Source organism: Plectrocnemia conspersa, unplaced genomic scaffold (genome assembly GCF_051122295.1).
Source record: "Plectrocnemia conspersa isolate PC_06_02 unplaced genomic scaffold, ASM5112229v1 ptg000014l, whole genome shotgun sequence".
Taxonomy (NCBI): domain Eukaryota; kingdom Metazoa; phylum Arthropoda; class Insecta; order Trichoptera; family Polycentropodidae; genus Plectrocnemia; species Plectrocnemia conspersa.
In genome coordinates, this window is record NW_028277178.1 from 3,359,320 (window position 1) to 3,384,207 (window position 24,888).

Sequence of the window (24,888 nt, forward strand, 5' to 3'; positions counted from 1 at the left end):
AAAATTATTATTCATCGACAATTGAGAGAAACAAGACAATATAGTGTAAAGGATGGAACCACACAAAGGCACTCGTTTGTGGGGGGAATCTTATTGAAACTCGCGTTAATGACTGTGACTAAAAATGAAAAGGCCTACGTAGCTACTAGAGTCACATAAATAACACGCAATGATTTACCAGTGCATTAAATGAATATGTTTTTGTTACGAAACAGTCACGAGAAACAACATATCACCGCCTCGGCCACAACAATATCGCTGCACAATTGGAGATGTCCATCAAGCAAATGTCATTACCTATTTCGTTGTTTTAAGAAGCGAGTGCAACGATTGACTGGGTGATTGCTGAATGATTGTGATTGGTAAGCAAGCTTTGTAGCCCTGAATACTTAGGTCTGGTCTCTATTGAGGAGAAGTCAGACACTCAAAGAGACGCAGACACGGCCAGCCCGCGGACAACATACGGTCATGGACACTCACATCTCTACCATACGAGCAACGCAGTAGAGAGGGATCAGCCTTCGCTATACTGTCGCTGCCACACCAATCAGAACTCTAGGGATCTTTCACGGACATCATCCCTGCGCCAGATTTTCCAACACCACTTGGAAAATAACGATCTCGCCTATCATAGTCTGTCGCAATATATAATATAAAATAAAATTCTCACTAGTTTCCACATGCGTCTTACTGACTGCGAAGTCACACCCCTCAGGGTTAGAATCTATAGTTTAATAAATATTTAGTTTAATGATATATTTTCAAGAAATGAGAAAAAAACACGAACATTTTTTTAAATTTAAACTGTAGTATGTGTTCTGTTGAGCTCAGCATTATGTTTTTCGTTTCTACCACTGTCTTTAAGAGTTACTATCTAAACAAATGGTTAATCAATTATATAAGAGGCAGTAAAGACTTCAAAGAGAACAAGGGATATAACCAGCATAGCACATGAACTACACGTATATAAAAATATAAAAGAAAATTAAGACATTATGATTAGTAATCCCCGAATTACAATTCAATAGATTTTTTAAAAATGGTGTTTTGTATAAGCAGTTTAGTACAATTTCTGTTGTAAAAAAGTGGCAAGAATTTTATTTTTCAAATTGTTTAATTTTTAACAAAAATAGCGCAATTGTTAAGTGAAGTCATCGACTACCTAGAATTGCTAGTTTGTTGTTATGATATTAAAACAAAAGTACAATAGTTTCAAAAGAAAAGCCTTGAAGAGACAATGCAAAAAAAAACACTGCAAGTTTAATCAATTTTCAATGTTTATCGTAATATTTCTTACGATTATAATAGTCCACTACAAATTATTACCAGTAAATTAATTGTATAACGCGATGAAGCAAAAAATATGTTCATGATTCTGGAAACCTAATTATTTATTTTGCACCACGATAACGCACCGGTTCAAATGTTAGTTTTTGGTTAAGAACGACACCGTTGTGATGCCGCATCCCCCGTATTTAACAGATAGCATCACGTGAAAATTTTTTTTCTGTATAAATAAATAAATAAAATAAAAATAAGAACCCATACTAATTTTTTATATGAATAAATTTTAGTCGATATTTTAATCAACCAAAATATAATCGATTCAAAAGCAGAAAAAAATGCTATAATAAATAATTTTCTTTTTGTTCGGAATATTTTGGACTAAATTATTATTTTTTTTTAATTATCTTTGGAAGATAAGTAAATGCTTTGTTTGTTTAATATACTTTCTCTTTACTAATGATCGATAAGCAAGGATTTTATTAGTTATTTTACTATAATCATTAAAAGAACAACAACAAACATTGTACTGAGAAGCTCTTACGTATATATTATATCAACTTTAAATGTCGCCAATAATTTTTTTGTAATTTTATACTTGTTAACTATAATAGTACTAAAAATGTCATATAACATCTACATATATATGTATACATATAATAATTATATTTTGTTTTCAAATAATTTATGACAACGGCGAATACGTACCGCCTATCGTCGTCGTTGTCAGGAAATGTCATTCTAAGATTCTCAAATAAATATGCAGTTTTATCTAATACAATGCTGATGCTAATTGAATGGCAGCAACGATAATTTTATATTTGTTAAATAATACAATGTGAAAAACAACGTTAAGATATAATTTTCAAAAATATTCAAAGACATTAATATATATGTATAAAGAACAACTTTATTTCATATATTATACATATATGTATGAACAAGAAAGATATATTTTTTTTAATATTTATTATATTAATCAATTTTATACAAATCAATAATATTCTTTATTAATTAAAGCATAATGCTCATATTTTGAAGTTTAATGAAACATGATACCCACTACCAGTCGGTGCGTCTTTCACTAAAATACAGCACGATGATTGATATATGAATAAGCTCCAAACTAGGTATATAATCTCTCACAAGCCAATAAATGCGTTTTAACTTCCTGTTTGAGGTTTATGCTTCGAGAAGCATGCAAACAAGTCGATTCAGCTTATTTTTTGCCCGCAAAAACCCACAAAAACAAATCCCTCGTATCGAATTACACCTTGAATTCAATAATGAAAAGGACGAATAATGCCCGTATGGGCACGACGTTTTTGGACATAAGGACAATGACAGGTTAAATCATCAATGGGACCGCTCGCTCTTGCCTAATTACAATATCGCATAAAGGAATAATTTTCTTACACATGTGACGTGTAGTTATATTATAATATAGTGATGGTTTAGTGTAGGCACTAGTTAAAGTTGCGCATTGTGTTCGAGGGGCGATGTCCATCAATATACAACAAATACACATTAGAATGTGTACATATAAGATTGAGATTGCGGATAAGCTAAAGACAAATCTAGCATGGGTCGATAATTCACGGCGATGGTATATAACCTTTAAACGTTACGGTTTACCATTGTTCTATTCGCGAAACAAAAGTAAACATGTTTGAAAATTATATAGGCACTATTCTAAATCTATTCCGGGTTGGAAGTGCTTATTGTATGAGGATTAATGTACATCTGTGTACTTACGTTATATTTGATAATATGTAATTACAAGTGTTCAATATTAGAATTGTGAATGTGGGCATAAAATCATTATTACAAAGATTACTATTTAATATTAATGTGCCTCGACACATAAATCAAATATTTAACGTACAATACACATCGATTATCAAAATTGAATAAAGAGTTACCCATTGCATACGCCACGGTGGCGTCCTCTGACGTATGGGATTTCATTAACATAAATATGTGTTATGTTATGTTTTTTTCAAGTTTCTTCAAGATATGGCAATATACATTCACATATTATCGATATGTGATGAAAATCTATTTATTTCACTATTTTCAACGGAAGAATGTCATTTGAAAATTTCGTTAATTTGGCACATATATAATAAATTAGATTTAAATAATATTTTTCATATAAATAAACTTCAAATCATCGACATTATACCTTTATAAGGTAATCATTATTACAAAGGTGACCTTCGTGTCACTTTCGCATTAAAATAAATCAAATGAGAGATAGATATTTTAAAAAGAAACAAACAACTTGCGTTATAATAATACGAATTAGAGACAAATATCTTAAAAATAGACGAATTGTGAAGGTGACCTATGGCTATTATGACATCCGGTGACCTCTCATTAAAATAAATCAAATTAGAGATAGATATTATAAAACGAAACAAACAACTTGCATTAAAATAATTCGAATTAGAGATAAATATTTTAAAAATAGACAAATTGTGACGGTGACCTTCGGCTATTATGACATCCGGTGACCTCTCATAAAAATAAATCAAATGAGAGATAGATATTATACAAATAAACAAAAAACTTGCATTAAAATAATTCGAATTAGAGATAAATATTTTAAAGCTAGACAAATTGTCAACCTTTGATAAAAAATATTTTTTTTGTAATCTGAGATGCACGACATTTTAATCGTTATGGTTTACATGAAGCATAACCTTTAAATCGTTTGAACTTGTTTATGCATCTCGAAATATTTAAAAAAAAATCAGTAGCTATATGACAATGGTCATTAACGGTCGTGTTACATTTTTGTCGAATATGTGTTTTTATAATAATATCGCTTTCGATGTTTTTAATTATAAAGTAATAGTGTAATTCAGTGTATGTGTTAGAATTAAGCAGTGTATATTTAAAATTAGTGTAGTGTTTAGTTGCACCGGCGGCGTGGCGCTGGCGCTGGCGTCCTTACCGACGCCGACGCGACGCGGCCCCCGCTACCCGTCACGTCAAGGTAATGTCCTTTTATTCATTTTCTGTGTCTTTCGAATATAGTTAACCCTTTATGCTCGTAAGTCGACAATGTGTCGACATCCGAGTGTATTCCAAGCGTTGCACTCTTACGTCGACAAAACTTACAATGCATTTATTGGCTTTGTGTTCGAGCTAATTTTGCCAATTTAAATTTATTAATGGTAAAAAAGCTGTGGTAAACACATTTTAGTAATATTTAATTTTCAACTTATGCAAATAACTCAATAATCTTCGATTTACGAGTGTAAGTTTATTGTAAAAAATTTCATCGGAACATGGCCGGACGATGCGATGTTAGGACCGCATAACGACGCGATACCTAAAAAAGAGCGAGATGCAAGCAGAGCTCGCTATCTCGCTCGCAGTATTCAAATCAGCGATTGACAACTATCGACATTTTTAGCGGCAACTCAAATAATAATTACTAAGTTATGTAAAACAGAATTAGTAATCTGTGTTTTAATTATTTATAAATACATATATTGATTTATTTTTAAAAATTATCCATATATTAATGGATGTTTAAGGAAGTGACGATGAATTTGATATTACCCGTGTTATTATTACTGTGACAGTAATAGTAGGAGAAATGATATCTAACCACTTAAAAGAAGATGGATTATGCCAATATTTGATCCAAATAATGAATACGAATCTTATTATAATCTTAAATATTATGACAATTAATTAAAATATTGTTAAACTAATATAGTACCTCTGCACCAAGAGATCCATTTACTGTCCAGAAACTCAGAGACCCGAAACTATAGAATAATATATCGATTTATAAAAACACTGATCAATTTACTAAGAGAGATTAGCATAATAGTTTATTATTATTATTTATAAGCTAATAAAAATATTGTTTCTAAAAGAAGTTTATATATGGTATCCTTTTAAAATTGTAAATCCTGCAATTTTTCAATATAATTTTCATTTTAATTTTTAATTTTATACACTTTCTGGATTGATAGTGCAGCAAGGGCATTTAGTACATGATATCAAATTTGTCATATGTATTTAATGCGATTCAACGACCTGAACGAACGTTCAACATCAGCTTTAGATACGTTCATGCTAAGACTATTACTACCAATTTAATTATTTTTTAAAAACTGTTTTAATAAATTCCTAAATATTTTGGTATGTCCAAATATGGTTTTAATATCAAATATCATTAGGAAATAACAGTATTTTCATATTTCCAAGGTACCGGGTTTTGTAATAAGAAATTACATTTTTTGTCTTTCACTGGAATTAATATATAATTGTCAATTGGAGTTTGGTATGTCTTTTTAAGAGATTTAATCTTTTCATTGGGCAATGTTTCAAAATGTTATAGTGCTTGTTCAGCTGTTATGTAAGTGTAATTATTTGATTGCAAAACATTTTATTATTCGATTTTAGTAATTATTTTTTATATTTTTCCTTGAAACCACAAGATTTTATGTCTATTTTTATCATCCAAATTATAATGCCTATAAATACTGGGTACAATGTACAATCAAATTAAAGTTAAATAATAAATTTATTAATAACTAAAGTGACACAGCTTTTAATAAAATTATTTAAGGTTGAGAGCCACTGATGAATTTTATCAAATTTTCCAAAAAAGTATGGTTCAATTTCACCGGAATTGAAGAATTTTTCGCGGACCTAGTGTTGAGAACCGTTGAATAAAAGCGGAACTCGATACCATGATATATTTTAAACAATATTTCATGTGAACTGAGGCAAAAGATATATAATTTTAATCCAAACAATTAAAATTTGTGTATATTTTCAAAAAAGTGCCGGTAGTTCGTGTAATCTTTCTAAGCGGTTGGTAAAGTGTTAAGATCAGAAAATATATTTTTCAATAACAATAGTATAAGTTTATGTGTTGTTATAATATATTAATCCATATACTAAAACAATAAAGTAAATATCTTTCATGCTTATAATAATTTTATATTGATTTTTATAAAGAACTCCTACCATAGATTTGTTATGCTATTTTAGGAACCATTTGCAAACAAATCTAATATGTAAATATGTATTTTATTTTCATACAGTGAAATATTTTATTGAATTCGATATTATGATGATTGAGTCGGCTTTATGTTTTCAATTTTATTTTTATGGAATTACAATACTAAATAGTAATTCAATCGTATTTACATATGCATATAATGTGTGTGTGGGTGTTCTTGAACTTGTACTATAAACTGTTAGAACATTAGTTGAATCAACTGATTACTCCAAAAACAGGTTTTATCTAATTTGCCTTTAATCGAATTAAATATATCTATACCTATAATAAATTTAAGCTAATAAAATCTAACTGTACGCGATATTGGTATTTTAACAACTTATGTCACTTTTTTGTAATATTGAGCTTTTATATTTAAATTAAATATTTATATTAGGTATCCTTTCATTTTATTAAAAATCGATTTAAAAAAAATTTAAGCATAAAATCCAAATCGATTTTTTGTTTCATTCAAATTTTTTAATATATCTCTCCAGAAACATTTTAATTAGACAAATTAAGCAGAATTAAAATACATGTTCTAATTTGTTTTGCAACAATAGAACATTTTATATCTAAAATAAAGCAAAACTAATTTCTGCAATATAAATATAATTTAAAATAACAATCCATTAGTAAATAAATAATAAAATAGGTAAAATTCACTGTTTTTTAAGATCGACTCAAAAGAAGAATTCAATATTCAAAAAGAAGAAAAAATATTATAGGTAACTACGCGTTTTTATTAAAAAAAAATTACTTTCAAAATATATATTTCGTTTATTTGACAAGCAAATAACTTGAATAAAATACTTTTTTTTTATCAAATGTTATATAAGACAATATGTATAAAATAAATTACCTATACCAATAGTTTTGATATGTTACATATATATTTTATACGCTAAATAAACACATTAATATGTGCTTGCAATAAATAACCAATCGCAAAAAAAAATACTGAAAGATAATATTTTGATAGGAATAAAGTTAACATAAATCATTAGTCTTACGAAACATAAACAATCTTTACTATCAAAGTGATAAGGAAAGTAATATTACATGGAAATTGCTAGTTAACTATCTTAGTATACTTTTGGACTTAGTTAACAACGATTGATCACTATTGTTTTTAAATAACACGACATAATATTTTAAAAACAAACTAACCATATCAAAATGACTCTTTATCTATGCGCGCACCTAGTAAATCACGTGTATTTGCAGAAACATTTAAATTGTTTTCTTTCTAAGTATGATTAAACCGAGAATCTCATCATAATAAAAGAAATTACAAATTATTCTACTATAAAATGCATGATCTAAAATCTTTGAATTTGAAAAAAGTAAAAATATTCACAATATATGGTTTTGGATTTCATTCTGTGATTTACAAACGGTGAGATTCGTCCAGTCTTTACCTCACAACTTTGCATCGAGAACCAATACAATTCGGAGCTCTACAACCCAGTTTAATCTAGAATAATCTTCTCGGTCGACGAGAAGATTATTTTCTCGTCGACCGACCTCAAAAGTCAGCTAAGTAAAACTCTGCTAATATGCTCAACGAATGATCCTGACTTTAGAATCGATAGTACAGTGTCAGCTTTAAATAAAATGACCTAATTTAATGACATGAATTTGGCTGCAATTTTACTATCCATCTATACAATTGCGAGTAGAAACATTAAGCTACAGCTGATTTTTCTGTCTAAAGGCCGTGATGATGCTAAGAGTATATTGGCGAAATATATCGAGATTAAAATTAAAAAAGAAAAAACACGTAAATATAATAAATTTTTAAATAAACAATTTATAATATTAACAGTTAACGTGCTGAATATAATTTTAACGATCTCATAATTGTAACAATTCGGCAAATGATCGAATATTTTTTCATTACGCTTCTATCCGTGGAACAGATGAGGCTAAAGTATTCAATCTGAATGGTCTTTTTAACATTAAGACTATCGATCAAGCCAGATTTTTTTTAAATTTACAAGTTTTTAATGAACTGTCAAATAGCTCTTTAAGCATCTAATAACTGATTTCCTAAACAAGTAACACCACTTGGCACATAAAACCCAAAAAAAACTATTTTGCCAAATGCTTGCTCGGTGTGGAGTAACACCAGTATTCTTTTTTTGGTATTTTATTACATATGAAATAATGTAATGAAAATTTATTTATTTATTATTTATTTGCCTTTCCATCTATTATGTAGTTTTATTTCTTAGATTGTTAGCACAAACGATTTTTTATTATATTTGTAATAAAAAATATAAGCGTTTGTAAATATTTTTAATATAGATAAATTAACGTTGGATAAAAAAAACTGTAATTTACTATATTATCTTTTGTAATAAGATATTATTTGAATAATAAAATAAATATGCTCGTTTGCAATAATCTTTCCAACACATCGATAGCCTTTTATGTATTTATTTTTCTTCGAAAACACAACTTACATGACTCACATTAAAAACATCACCCGCTTTGGTCATCGCAAATGAATTTTTAATATCCACCGTATATCAATATTTACAACCCTGTAACCAAGAAAGCATGAAATTAATATATGCTTAACGTGCACTTTTATTGTTTTTCCTCGCTTTTACGACCCGGCGAGTTTATTTCGCATAATAAATTTCGGACATCCTGGCGATACAGGTAGGAGAGACGTATTGCTTTATGCTTTGTTTCAGCCATACGTACGTATAATAAAATATTTTTAGGAAATCTTCGTATATAAGAAAAGCTTATGCGCCAAAAATCTGCACGCAAGAAGTTATAGTCCAATTAGCCGAGACTTTGGGGCCGTCGACGTTCGCGATGGTAGATGTTCTTGCAGATAAAAAAAGAACACTCGGGAAGAATTTATGACGCACATAACGAACGTGATTGCAAGATTGCCCTCGTCTGGGATGATGAGTACAAAGCCCGAAATCTCGCGGTCGTAAGAGATTTCGACGTTTCGAGAGACGGGCGCGGTGTAATTTGTATCAAAGTATACATGGGTAACGATAATAATAATTTGATTTATGGGTGTATTTTTGCACGGAGTGTATTGCTTTTTAATTCTACGCGCAAACAATGCAATATTTAACAGAACAAGTGACAAAAATACTAAATAAATACATCGTGTTCATGTTAATATCATTTTAAGAACAATTTTCGTTCTGTATTTTAGTAACGACGAATTCTGTTTGGAATTATTTTGCATTAAATTGGGCTATTTATTTTTAGCATCATGCTATTTATAATAGCCATAGTCATAACAACTAAAATCAAGCAGTTGCATAAAAAATAATAGGAAATAAAACACTTTTTAATTGCAGAAATTTCATAAATTGTTCATATTTCTAGGAACAATTATGCATTTATGGACTCTTGCAGAGGAAAATATTGGCTATACATGGAATAACACAAGCTTGTTCAAAAGTAAAGCAACAACACTTCTGTGATTGTAGAAAAAAATAATTCCTCCGTGGAAATAGATATATTAACTTTTGAAGAGACTGAGGTAAGTGATATATTTTTAAAAGCAAACGAAAACCACAGATTTTCTTAATCAATAAATGAAAAAATATTTTGTACTGTAAATATATTATATATACAATATTTTAAAACCAAATATAATTTGATAGTTCGGATTATCCATGTTTTTCAATATTCCGTGCTCTTTTCTCCATGATTATCCCAGATAATCTAGAGTATTTTGTATATAAAAAATAGTACTAATACCAGGCAAAATATACTATATAGCAAGACACTTTGACAGATATGACTAATAAAACAAAAAATTATACCACCCGACGCCATTCGCGTTCACAATAAAAATATGTTTTCGGTAGCGCGGTAATGATCGAATATCTGTCTGAAAACTAAATTTCTGGGCATGAAATAAAATGAAAATTCCGTTTCGGCCCATCCGATGGGATCATAAATCACAAAACTATTCCGCAACTGCCCCCCTGTTCCACACAAGGGCCTCTGTGAATATATCTTTATGCCTGAGCGATATGTCGTAAAGTTTTTTCTATGCGCGACATATGCGCAAACTTGTCTGCGCCGCAAACATTTATTTCAAGTCGACCCTCATTTTTTGCAATGTCAACATTGCAAAAATATATATAAAATATACAACAAAAAAGACGTTAAGAGTCTTTGAGAGTGAGTTTAGAGACCTCTAAATGCGTTTGTCTATTGTGAGCTTTGGCAATTTTCAGTGTAGCCTATGCGATAAATATATACTCGACCCTCTCTATTGTGAGCTTTGAAATATTTCGTTAGTAAATTATAAAAAATAAACACGGTACTTTTATGGGTGTAATTTATTTTGTCTAGCTATTATTTTTATTAAATTAAAACGTATCACAAAGGAGCAAAATATTAATTTAATAATATTTCTAAATATTATTTATTTTTGCATAAATTTCCAAATATAACTAACTGTACTTTCATAAAAATGTGAATAAAGTCAAACATTATATTTTCAATGTTACACACCTGTGCGAATTTCCACATATTTTCATTATCCTAATTTATGCATAAAAAGAACGAAATGTTGAGAAAACAAACCATTAAATAAATCATGAAATAGAACCAGATATCAACAAATATCGTTCCTGTTTTAGTAATCTGAAACAGAAGATACCTTTATGATTTACTCACATATTTATTATATAAATATATAATAACTCAGTAGCTGATTAGTCACTGTTTGAGAACAAATCGCAGCTGTTACTCAGGGTCAGTCGACAAGGTACAATTAACTCGCCGATCGACCAGTTGTGAAAATTCAATTTTCAATATCTTTAGAAGCGCAGGGTGTATGGTTGAGAGGCAAATAGTAGTGGATTCTAATTAGAATGTAACGGTAAACCGTCGAGCTCGCTCTTTTCTTATAATAAATACAAATATTTTATAACTTTTGGAAACAACAATAGTAGGAACACATTTAATATTGACTGTAATAATTATATTTACTTAAAAGATAGTTGAAATTCTGCGCAAAATTAAAAAAATGAGATACATAAGTAGCAAAATTATGGAATGAAGTTAGTGGTATTGGAGGTTAATCAAATTAATTCATTTAATAATCTAGGACTGACGCCGATACCCTAGAAATAAAAGTGGGATGGGTGTCGCATGCAACGAAGAAAGAGATAAAGCATGCTATTTCATAATAAACATAAACCCAAACTTGCTCTCTTTTTCAATTATGAATAATGATGCAATGGATAGCTCTCGAACTGACTGTGCTAACGCGAATAGAGTATAGTAAGCGCATACTTTCTATTAAATATCGGTATATAAGGACTGCATTTAAACTGTTAAATTACATTATTTGCTACTAGCTTTTTCTAATACAATCATAAAATTTAGGAAAAAAAATTGTACTTGGTAACCAAAAAAGTTGTTATTACTTATATAGTTAATTTGATGTAGAATTTTTTTACTATATCAGTTGTAATTTGAGCATATTTCCTTAATAAGTTTAAGCTTAGATCAAATGCCACATATGAGTAGCATTTAGAGAAGGTATGATACAAAACAGCTGCACAAAAACGGTTTAAAATTTTTCACCTGGCGATGAATCATTTGTAAATGTAATACGTTCAGAAAGACCCTTAGTTATTGATAATGAAAAATTACGAAAGTTCATATCAATAACTTTCCAAAATCAATAAATTGAGCAATGAAACTGGTCGTTTACATTTATATCAATTAGGAAAATCATTGATCATGCATTCATTAATAGATGATATCAAACTTTAAAAAATAACAATTAATTATTCTATTATTTGAGACCATACATACATACTAATTTTATTTATTTGATTACTTGCAATGAAATGGATCCTTTACTAATCTACTGTACCAACAAGGTAAAAAATCTTTTGTTGCCTTCAAATAATCCAATAATAGCATACACTTCAGAAGCGATACAACCCGGAAGATTATAATTTATATATAGTGTACCTACTGCAGCTTACATATATCTACGCAATATAATATTTTTTTACTATCAGTATTTTTGATGCTATATAATCATATGGGGAAAAAATAAGATGGGATCAAAGATTAGTATTGTAAAGAAGAGACTTTCACATAAAAATATATTATAAAACTGACACAATCTTTCTCGTTGAATTTAAAATTATTCACAATTCGTCACCATTCACAAGATGAATGATTTTGAGAAAACGACTGTCTAAGAAGAGGACAGGATGTGGCGAAGTGCCAAGTCAGGCGTCAAGCTCGTCGCCAATAAACATTATTATATGGGCGCTCTGTCGATGACAGGTGTCCGACGGTCTCCGGCTGCCAGTGGCGTTCGTGAAATTCGAAGCCGTCCCTGATTGGCCCGTTGTGCAAGTAGGCCGGGCTGTTGTGCTTAGGAGCCACTCCTGTCCGTGTGTCGCCAAAGAATTTTTATTGTTATTCCATTCGGACGTATAATTATCTCGTTCTCGTCTTGGCCACGCTAATTAACGAGACGATTTGACGTCGGACAACAACCGCCTGCCCCGCCCCCATCACGCGTGGGAATTGTGGAATAATTAATTTCATTATATTAATGCGATGACAAATTTAAAGCCGTGTTTATATAAATATCTATATAATGATATTAGTAGCGTACAATAAATTTATTGCTTGTTTTTAAAGCCATTTTCGATTTATTGTCACATTTTTTACACCATAGTGATGCTATTTAAAAATACTAAACATATTTTTTATGCTCATTTGATAAACTAAATAAAAATATTAACAAAAAAAATTTCTACAAAAAAATAATATTTTGTATGCCTCTTTAATAGCTTAACGCCCGAGGACTCGTATACGAGTCTTTAAACGTGAACTCGGGCATGAGTCGTCATGCGTTTTCATGTATAAAAAAAATACTGGGCATCATCAAGTTTGCCTCTATATAATAATTAATGATAGTAATATATCTTTGTACGTACTATCAAATAAAAAATAGATTAATATCCCATTGCGACGCAATGCAATGTGACGTCGCCTTTTTGGGGCACGTGATTTTTTTATGAAATGTATGAACCATAATTATTAATTTCATATAAAAAATAATATTTTATGTTACACTTCATGAACAGATTTTTTTTTAGATTCTAACTGTCTGGCTAGGTAAACATAAAACCTATCAAAATAAATCGAAACATCCCGGTTGATAGTACATCAGTTAACAAAGTTTTACACCTAAAATTCAGTATGTTATTGCAAAATTAAAAAGTAAAATCGTTACGGTATATGAGATAAATTAGAGTGTTTTTTATTTTGACATTTCCTCACCATTTGGAAAACCGCAATGATTTACAGATCAAGAAACCAGGGGGAAAAGCTAATATTATTTAAAAAATAATATTATTGCACCTAAAAGAATCTCTGAGGAATAAAATCATGAACGAATAAATACGTATTTTTTATTCCTAATATTTTGGGTAAATTTAAAATGGTTGCAGTGACTACAAACCAGTTATTTATAATTTAATAATATGTATGTTAAAATGCTTCTATAAAACAATTTATAAAAAATATCCGTTTATAATATAATACATAAAATATGCACTCACCAAATTTTTCGGCGTCCTTTTTCTGCTTACAAATGTCACGGACACGTTTATTTTTATCACTACACTTACAAACCACACTATATCACTATTTAACTATTTATATTTGTTTTTATTATATACACTTTTTTTATCTATTTTAATATTTTTTAATACGTATAAAAACATTCATCACTATAAAGACGAATTTTACAACTTCTACACATATATTCTGTATTTTTCCTTATTTCATATGCAGAACAATCACGACACTTTCTTCTCACATATTTCTCCTCACTTTTCACTTTTATTAGCTGGTAGTTTTGGCTTGTCCGAAAGCCTTTCTGCTGGATCAACAGCACGGGCATGTCAAGATGTGTTAAAAACTGGTGAAATGCCTTCAGAATCGATAGATGCCACTGAATTCTGCATATATCCTTTAGCCTTACTCAAAAGATAATCTTTGAATTTAATTTTACCGTTACGATTCAAATTTTGATAAACACTGAACGAATAAAACAATGCACATTGAAACAAATGAAAAATATATTTTTTGTTTATTTCATTGTTTTTCGAAATATTATGTAACTAAGTACGTATTGATCGGCGCGATCAACACCTCATATTTATTACATATATATTGTAACGCCGGTCGTTCTGGTTTTTTCCTGTGTCTATCATCTGGCTGTTATAAAAGGTAGATATCATTCTAAAATCTCTTTTATTAGTTGTTTTCCAAATTTAGATAAGCGTTTTACCTTATCACCATAGTCGTAGTTTATTAAATAAATAAATAATGCATTTGACAAACAGGGAAAAATAAATTGCCTTGATAATAATCGTATTCTTCGATAAACGGAGAAAATAACGTATTGATTTAACAAATATTCATCCCTTAGCAAATTAAATGTATTTTTCTACATATTTAATTCGCGTATTTATTTTATTATTTATATAAGCAAACAGATAATTGTAAAAATAATCAAAAATATGCATACATATAAAATATGACACAAAAAAGTATAATATATTATTAACTTATCGCTAATTCTATTGTATTATTAAATCTATATACATATTTATTTTTTATTAAATTAAAAATAGTCTTGTAACATATAATTAAAAAAAAAACAATTATTATTTCTTAGCCAGCTTTGAGTCATACATTAAAAACTACTGACTTTATTTTTAAAATGTTGAAAGCGTGATCATCACGGACTCCTAAATTTCTGTTTTGTGGTTGATTGTTTGATGGAAAAGATGCACTGGTACGTGTAAGGTCACAGGAAAATATTAGTTTATTTATCTTAATTTTAGGTACAATTATGGATGTTGTTTTATTTATGGCCCTTTTTATTGTTTACTCTGACTTTGATAACAAGTTTTATTTAGATTTTCTGTGCCTAGTTATTGTCTCGTGACTAGGGATCCCGAATCCCGGGATCCCGGGATCCCGAACGATTTTCAATACCCGATGAGTCCCGGGATTATAAAACATAATCCCGAATTTTTCGGATTGGTTGATTTATCAAGCACAATCGAATTATTATTGACAACATCGTTATATTTCGTGTACAAACTTGCGCGAGTTGCACGTGTCATCTGTGAATCTTTGAGGCTGTGAGTCTGAACGTGCTTTTTCAGCAGCAGGCTGCTTAGGAACCAAAATCAGATCAAGGCTAAATGATAAAACACTTGATGCTTTGATGTTACTTCGTGAGTTTTATTCAAAATAATGTTTTCAATTAATTGTTTCTATGAATGTACATACCTATGTGCATACATTGTCAAAAGTTCATTTTTTTCTTCTCAAATAAATATATATGACCTTCCCTTTTTATTTTTATTATATTATTTTCTATTTTAAGTCCAAGACTAAAATTATACGTACTTTATACATTGTACGTTATAAAAAACAGATGTAAAAATATATTGTATTATTCATTTTAAATTATTTTTATCGATAAAATAACATGAAAATTATCCCGGGACTGGTCCCGGGATCCCGGGATCGACTAAGTGCAATACCGAAATCCCGGGATCAAAATTTTGGCCCGGGATTGGAATCCCTACTCGTGACAGATTGTCCGTCCAATATTTCTAATTGATGCTCTTCTTTTGTGGTAACGAGATCTCTCTTCCGCTGTGTTGTGTGTCAAATAATCAAAACGTAAGAGATCTCTCTTCTCGTTTATTCAAATAGTCATTATGCTGACCTCCAAATTGTGCGCAGGTGGTTAAAAAATCACACTTATTTGAAAAAAAAATTTTTTCAGTGATTATGTAAATACAAGCAGACTATGCAGAATAAATATATCAAACTAAATCTATGTTTATTTAAAAAAATACTTTTATCGAACAATAATTAACATAAAACAGAAAATACTATTGCTGATTTTTTGTGTTATATTAATATTATTTATCATTCTAAGCGATATTTTTTTTGAAATACAACTACAGATCATTTATAATTTTCTCTAAAAATTTTATATTATTATCTGACATATATATCTAATAATCATACATTCAGATTCCTTTTTATTTAAATAAATACAGTATTTTTCTAAATAAATTAATAAATTAATTGCAAATTGTAAAAATTAAAAAATAAGTTAATTGCAAATTGATTAGTGTTTAGCTTAACTTATTTTTAATATTTAGCTTAATATATCGCGTATTTGAAGCTTGACTTTTTTCTAAATCATTTTTGGGATTGCAAAGAAAATAGTTGAAAGAGTATTGTGGTGATTGTAAGTTATCAATAATATTTTATGAGTTTTGAAAGTCTACGTGGCTATTGTGTTGTTTTGGGTGTTCTTAAGTATTAATTTCTAATGTTACTGTTAAGCCAAATCATTGTTATTTTGCAGATTTTCAATACTATTAATAATTTTTTACCTTACTCATGATGAACCGTATTTTTGCAATTAATATTATGTAAAACAGGTTCTAAATAAAATCAAACCAGTCTGTATATATCATATACATTTAATGGGGGCGGCAAACATCCAATGGTTTATGTTATATTAATCCTACCAATAACTACACAGTAAAATTACCATTAATTAAGTACTTGTATTGTAACAAAATCTACCTATGATATGAATATAAAAGGCAATAATAAAAAAATATAAGCAATCAAGATGACAAAATAGAAAAAATAAAATAAATAACAATTTTCCGTAAAAATATCGCAGATTAAATAAGTGCTTAATATTAAGACATGGTATTTATAAGTGTATCATAACATATTTTTACACTAATAAATACCATGTCTTAATATTAAGACATGTTATTGATTAGTGTATCATAAAATATGTTATGATAACTCTTAGTGCATCATAACATATTTTCATATTGGAAGGTCTTTATTGTTGGAAGATGGCAATGAAAATTCTGAAATATGTATGACTAGGGCATCCGAATAACCGCCCAAATTCATTACCTGGTTTTCGGATATTTTTATATAGGAACCGGGTACCCAGTTCAGTTCCAGTTAATTTTTGTCAAGTATTAGATATTGACCTGAGTTGAGATTTACGAATATTATACTATATCTTGGATTTTGAATTTATCTTGAATTTTAATCATAATTCATTTTACCTTTTCGATACCCCGCTACTATCACTACCTACTCTATATGCAGCTGTGCTTTTAACGAACTTCTTAGATGCACTGAATATCGTTGCCCAGAAGGGTTTAACTAATCCCTAAATCGGTTTTGCAAAATAGAAAAAAGAGGGAGAATTTTGTTTTTTTAAACAAAATAAGTTTCCCTCTTTTTGACAACAGATGTTTAACTTAAAAAAACAACAGATGTTTAACTTTAAAAAAAATTAACATATTGAAATAAAAAGAATCAGGTACCCGTTAAAATAACACAGTTCTCAGTTCCTTTAAAAACCCGCGGGTTCCGGTTCTTACATGGTTTGAAAGCCATACTATTACTACTATTTCTAAAAATTATAAAATAAGCTATAAAAACATATAAGTCAAGACTGTGCTGCGAATAAAGTTTTTATAAAAAAAATATCATTCAGTAAGAAAATTAATATTTGATTAAATATGTATGATATAGTAAATGCGTATTACCAGTACCAATTACCAAGTTATATTTTCACTTTTCGCGTTTCAGTAAAACTATTTTTAAAAACATTTAATAAAAAAGTTTTAAAACTAAACTGTCGTTGAAACTCGATTTGATAATTGCGAATCGTCCATTTTATGTTCTAACTCTAACCTAACCTAAAGAATAAACCATTTTTAAATTCGCTTAGGCTAGGTTTGGGTTTGAACAGCAAATTAATGTTTCGCAGCGGTTAAATTGACTATCAATAACAGTAGAACGACTTGTGTAAAAATACAGCTTCAAATATATTTTGATTGGCTCAGTTAGTGAAATTAAATTTTTACTAGTGAATATATAATTTACTTGAAATATTATATACACATTCACTGAAATATATATACATTTCTAAGTTGCACAATTTCAAGTATAATAGTATAGCTTTAGAAGTAAAGTAGGATATGCATGTATTATATATACTGGTTAGAGAGAAGATTAAAAAATACATATGGTGTTCAGTTAAATTTGCATGCAAATAGAATCCGCATATTTTACACGCTTCTTTTTTTGCCCTATACTTGTTCCCCTACATATTCGAAGAGATTTTGACATTTATGTTTTGCTTGACATATTTTACATATATTTTAGTATATAAAATTTATGGATAAACTATGACGCATTAACTTTGAGAGACATATTCTATATAAAAAAATATTATGACTACAGATATTTTCAATAACGATATTTATTACCATGGCCATTTATTTTCAATATATAAATACCGGTATTTACCTAATAGAAATATTTTTAAAAAAATAATAAAATATATTTTTTATATACTACAGAAATATTACATTCTTTTTTATCGAGAAACTGTTTAGTACGACATAATTATTTAGCTTTATTTGAATAATTTTACCATTATTTTGCCTACCTGTATATTTAGGAATGCACTCCTTTATAATTTTGTGTATTTGTCAATCAATCGTTGAATATTATTTTCCCGCATGTCAAACCTACAAAAAGTAAACAGCTGTGCGGAACATTTTAATCGCCCATTGATAAAAAATATGCTGGAGATTTCAAATACTTTAACGATCATATTTTGTATATATTTTATTCTATACATAGCTTATTAATAATAAATTATATTCTAATTTTAATTTTATTTACATCATAATTAAAAAAAAAATTCACGGTAATAAAACTAGTTATTTCATTATTGAATATATAAAACTCTAATTTTGATATAATTTAATTTGATTGTAGATTGAATAGTAAAACCTTTTTTTATACACAAGACTTATAACGTATTAAAAGATAATGTCCAATCATATGATTATATGTTTATGATTCAATTTGCATAATACCAAGCCGAAGTGTCTAGGTCAAATGATGCTGTTCGTTGCATGTGATGAGAATTTTTCATCAGCGTTGTTGACCTCCCCTCAGAGGGCGTCTACCCCAAAGCACAAAGAGCATAAATATTCATGGACCCTTAAGGTTGGTGGCTCTATCACCGGAGTCACAAGTGGCCGTGACAACTACTTAACAAGATGGCGTTCTGTCCATCGTAAAACTGGGTTAATATCATCATGAATATAATTTGAAGCGCAAAGAAGGAGGCTTGGCTGCGTGAGAGAAAAATCAGAAAATGGGACAAGAGACTTCTTTGAGATAACGACGTTTCATGCATAGATAAACATTGAAGGCTTAAGCCACCCAGATTATAACTAGATGTAGGTTTTTTTATCACAATCTATTACATAAAATACCGGTTTAGTTTGTGGATCAGAATCAATACTAGATCAAAGTGTCGCGATAATGTGTGTATGCATATTGACTGTGTTTTTTTAATCAATATTTACATTGGCGTCTGAGTTTTAGGCTAATGACATATTAATAGGAAATCGTAAAATATGCGATAAAAAATAAGTATTGTATTTTTATGGTCTTGTTTTATGGCCCGTGTATTATGTTACTGTGTATTTCGATAACAATCGTAAATTTAAAAACTTATCACTTAAAGTGTAAAAGGCTTTTATATTGTTTTTACTGCTGATATGGAATGTAAATCCCTCTTAATTTTAATACACCACCCAGGACCAGATTTGTATATAAATTAAAATTATGCTTCACTAATTTCACTAGCTAAGTGTATTAAAATAAATGTATGAATAATAATATAAATTATATAAATACAAACATATTGTACTGACACCTTTATATATCCTCATACCAAATTAATTATTTTAATAAAGAGCACAACTAATTAATATTCGCAGAATTAGTGAGCTATGTACAGAGCTTTCAATTACGGTATACAGGTATTATAAAAGCATTTTCGTACACATACTAGATATTAATTACATATCTTTAAAAATAAGAGTTATTTGTAATTATTCAATTTCAAACAGTGTATTTCCTAATCGTTAAATATTGTTTGCCAGTACACCAAACATACAAAAAATCAACAGTATCCTTAATGTTTATAGTTGCGATCTGATAAAAATCATATGTTTTATTTACAATGTGTTGTATGATGTTTTTTGAAAGTAAATAAGTATCAAATCAAAATCCGGTATCTCATACAATAATAAAAATGCAGTAGAATCGTAGAGCCATACAGGTGAAATTATCGTGTCGCTTTTTTCCTGATTCTTTGTCTATCATCTGATTCAAATTGGCGAGTCTTGTGAGAACGCCAAGTGATCTACGAGTATTCAAAAATGGTGTCGTAAATACAGAAGTGATCGTCTCGTGAGTGAGTTCAGAGAAATCACATTTCGTTTTTGAGGAATTTTGAAGTTTGAACAAATGAGAGCGAAGTCTAGTTGAGAGCCAATTGCATAAGTGATTTTGTGCACCTTTCATGCATATTTATGTCAAAGCATAACTTTGTGGGTGGCCGTCATATAATCACAAAGGATACTAAAATACTTACTCGTAGCGAGATTTTTTTTTTGGATGTCTCGAAGCTTATAAATAGTAAAATTTATAGTGTTTATGTTGTGAAATTTGTATATTTGATGGTTTTAAAAAGTCTGTCAATATTTAGATGTTCTGAAAATGTTGATAATTTAAACCTTGCAGATTTGCGTTAAAGGATTTCTAATATTTTTATTTATCTCACAGTGTATTTTTTGTGTAAAGTGAAATTTTAATATAATTACAATAAATATGTTTTTTAAATTAGTCTTTACATCTAAATTATGCAATCAATGTTTATGATTCAATTAGTGTTATAAAACATTAATACAGCTTTGAAATTATTAACATTTTAGTAAAATTTTAATACAATAAAGTGGTTTTTGATAGCCCGTAATATTTATTATACCGTATATCATATAGTTATGTATGCATATATTTATTATGTGTGTATTAAAATTTAAAAAATAAAATATAATGAAAAATTGCTGCATCATAACAATATATTTTATACTATATGTTTAGCGTCAGATAAAAACGAAGGATTCACACCAAGCAAACTTATTAAACGGAATATTTTGGGGGAAGGATGCGCCGCCTAACCAAAGTAAGTGGAAAAAGCTTCAATCATGTGGAAAATTTTATGAGTTCAGCCTGTCGTTCGATGAACTTAAAGTGTGCACTTTATAGGCGAGTTTTATAAGTTGAGGCTTTCGCGAACTTCCTTTTGGGAAATGTCGCAGCCTTTTCCCAGGAAGTATATAAATCGCGTCAAAACTTTCGCAGATAATATAAATTTCGATCCTGGCTCTATTGTGCGTTAAACCAATCGCGACCATAATTCTCTATTATTAAATAAAAATGTATTGTACAAACAACACATCTTAATTTAGATATCTAAACTTCAGTATCACATAAAAACATTATTTATTAATATAATATACGTATAAAAATATTTAGTTTATTTATTTATATATTCTTCTCTGCAATTATAACCAAATAGATATGAAAATATATATTTTTAACTTACCAAATAAATCTCTAGAACCTTTTCCAAAAGATGTCGGATGCATATTTATCTTAGCACTCGGGGTGAATCTTTCCGGTATGAATTTTTCTGGCTCAGAATATTATTTTAGATTGAGATGAATCACTAATACTGGTACTATACTTTGCTCGGGCATTTTTAATTACTATTTAATTCCAGAAATAATGTAAGCTATGCCGAAAAATACAGTGTCTCCAGATTGATACATTCGCGTTGTCTCTTAATAATTAAGCTCTGATTTTTCCGTTGAACTTTATTAAAAGATATGTGTACTTTTTCTTGATTATCTTTATTTAAACTCAATTGATAGAGCGCAAAGGTGATGCTTTTTTCAGGTGTATTCACACCAATGCCGAAGAACTTCATAGCGTGTACAGTAATGAAGTTTTTGACTATTTTGATATATTTAAAAATTTCACTGTCGTTATATTTATATTTGAAAAAAAGTCTAGTTAGATTTGAACCATATCTTTCAATCCTAAATAACAAGAAAGGCTCGAGAATGAAAGCATAAATTTCCTCATGGCTATTAGGGTTTTTTTCTAAACAAAAAATTAGAAATACAGTCATGAACCATGACTGTGATTCACATTTTTTTAAACATGGAATCATTTTCAAAAACGAGTTTGTATAAATCTTGAAACCACAAAAGCCGACGTTTTCACATAGCACTTCAATATTTGTTTCTTTACCTTTCAGCAATTGCAAATGCTCTGAAATTTAACGCTTAATTTTTTAATGATGATGTATTTAAATATTTTTTTATATATATATATATATTTTTTTATTAAAAAATTTATAAAATTTAAGGCGCAATTTTAAAATAATTTTCCAATTTTTCAATTCAAATGCTCTGAAAATTTAGCGTTCATTTTTTCAATGAACATACTTTTAAGACTTAGATGATGAAACTATTGGTATCAATACTTTGCGTAAGCTTCCATTTATTTCCTTATACAGTAAACGAATTATTCAACAAGTATTTTTTTTCTTTGTGTCATACATGTTGCCGCTATTGCGAAAGTGTTTTAAATCTCATAAAACCAGTATATTTTGATTATCGTCAAGTCTTTTAAATCCACACAAGATGATAGATATCTGATACCAGCAATAAACTTTCTGTAGTTATACAAGAATAGCTTTTTTGCACCTCATTAGTATCCTGATACATAATAAAACGTTATATGTGCTACAGATTTACCTTTCTATTAAAAATTTCAATTAAAAATGTGTTCTACTATTTTAAATAGCAAAAGGGTAACGAATATATTAAAGAACATTGCGAAAGATTAGAAAACAACAAGAGATTGTCACGTTTTTTAATATAAAATGTACGATTATGATCATAAACTATGCATAGCTTAATGAAAATAAAAAAAATCTTGATTATTTAGTAGTAAAAAGTTTATTAAATAAATACTTAGTGTTTCCTTTTGATTAATTTTAACCAAAGACCGTGTTTACTGGTAGTAACTATTGCTGATTTTTTGTATTCTATTTTCGTTCTTGTTTTTGAACATGGTTCAACGTGAAAATCTTTAAGTACGGTTATTATCGCAAGTTTTGTCTGCACCATTGCAAACCTGATTCCTAGAATATTAATAAAAAACATTATTCAAGCTATATTTTCATGATCTTTATATTTTTGACTCACCAATGCAATTCCTAGGCCCTCCTCCAAAAGGTACAAATGACATGGGATGTCTTTTTTTCTTTTGCTCTGGTGCAAATCGTTCGGGCTTAAATTGTTTAGGTTCTTTGTATAAATTTGGATCGTAATGAAGTGCCAGTGTTGGTATACAAATTTGTTGGCCTACTTCTATTTTATAATTGCTCCTAGGAAACGTGTAAGGTAAAGTACACGTCCTAAAAAGTAAAGTTCCACCTGGATGCATTCGCATCGTCTCGTCGATGACCATGTTCAGATAATTCATTTCAGATAAGCAGTCATAGCTAAATTTTCCATTGTGTTTTTTTAAAGTTGAACATATTTCTTCGTAAACTTGATTTTGAACGTCAAGATTTAAACTCAGTTGATGCAACGCGAAAGCTGAAACATTCGCAGAAGTGTCGAATCCAGCCAGAAAAAACACAAAAGCCTGCGAAACGATAAAGTTTTCACTGATTTCAACAGATTCGTTTGCTTTCTTATCTGCTCTTAATTCAAGCAGAAGATCTATAAAGTCTCCACGCTTCTCTTTACTATTTTCTCTCTCCTTGATTATCTTCTTGACTAAACTCATGAAAAACTCTCCTTCCTCGTTACTTATTATTTGAGCTCCTAGCCTGCTGAAAAAATCTGGAGCCATTAACCTCATACACATCTTGAACGACTTCCATGCGTTTATCTCCATGATATTTCGCCCCATTTTTCGAAACAACGAATCTTCTTCAGTTACTGAATTCATATCAATACCGAAAGCACAAGCGCCTATAACATCAGTCATAAACTTTGCCATAATTTCAACAAAATCCGCTTCTTTTCCGTCGTACCTTTTTAGAAACTGCGAGAATTTGACGCTCAATGTCTCAATTATATAATACATGCTTCTTAACTTCAACGACGTGAATATTGGGGTGAGCCTCTTTCTAGTCGCGGTCCATCGATCTCCGCTCAAGTTTAACAAATGCAAGCTCAAATTCTTGGTATTCTTAGTGATAACCTGTTCTCTGTCGCGAAAATGATTGAAGTCAGTCACTAAAACACTTTGAATATCTTCTAAATTTCTGAGTATCAAATATGGTTTTAAAAACTTGACACCGCCGATGAATCGCTCATTTGGATATTTATCATACAAGTCCTTGACTATTTTCCCTTCTGTTTTATTATAATTAAGCATCCATCCTAAATAATAGAACATATCGTGAGGGACGGGTTTGCCATCCCAATAGGTATGAAGCTTCCAAAATAACGTTATTATAAATAGCCCCAAAAGCACTGTTAAAAATTGTAATA

General features: G+C 29.3%; 1 pseudogene; it reads right to left on the reverse strand.

The window, feature by feature from the left end:
* Positions 1-23,352: 23,352 nt before the first annotated feature.
* LOC148225986 (cytochrome P450 6B7 pseudogene) lies at positions 23,353-24,772 on the reverse strand (annotated as a pseudogene).
* Positions 24,773-24,888: the final 116 nt, after the last annotated feature.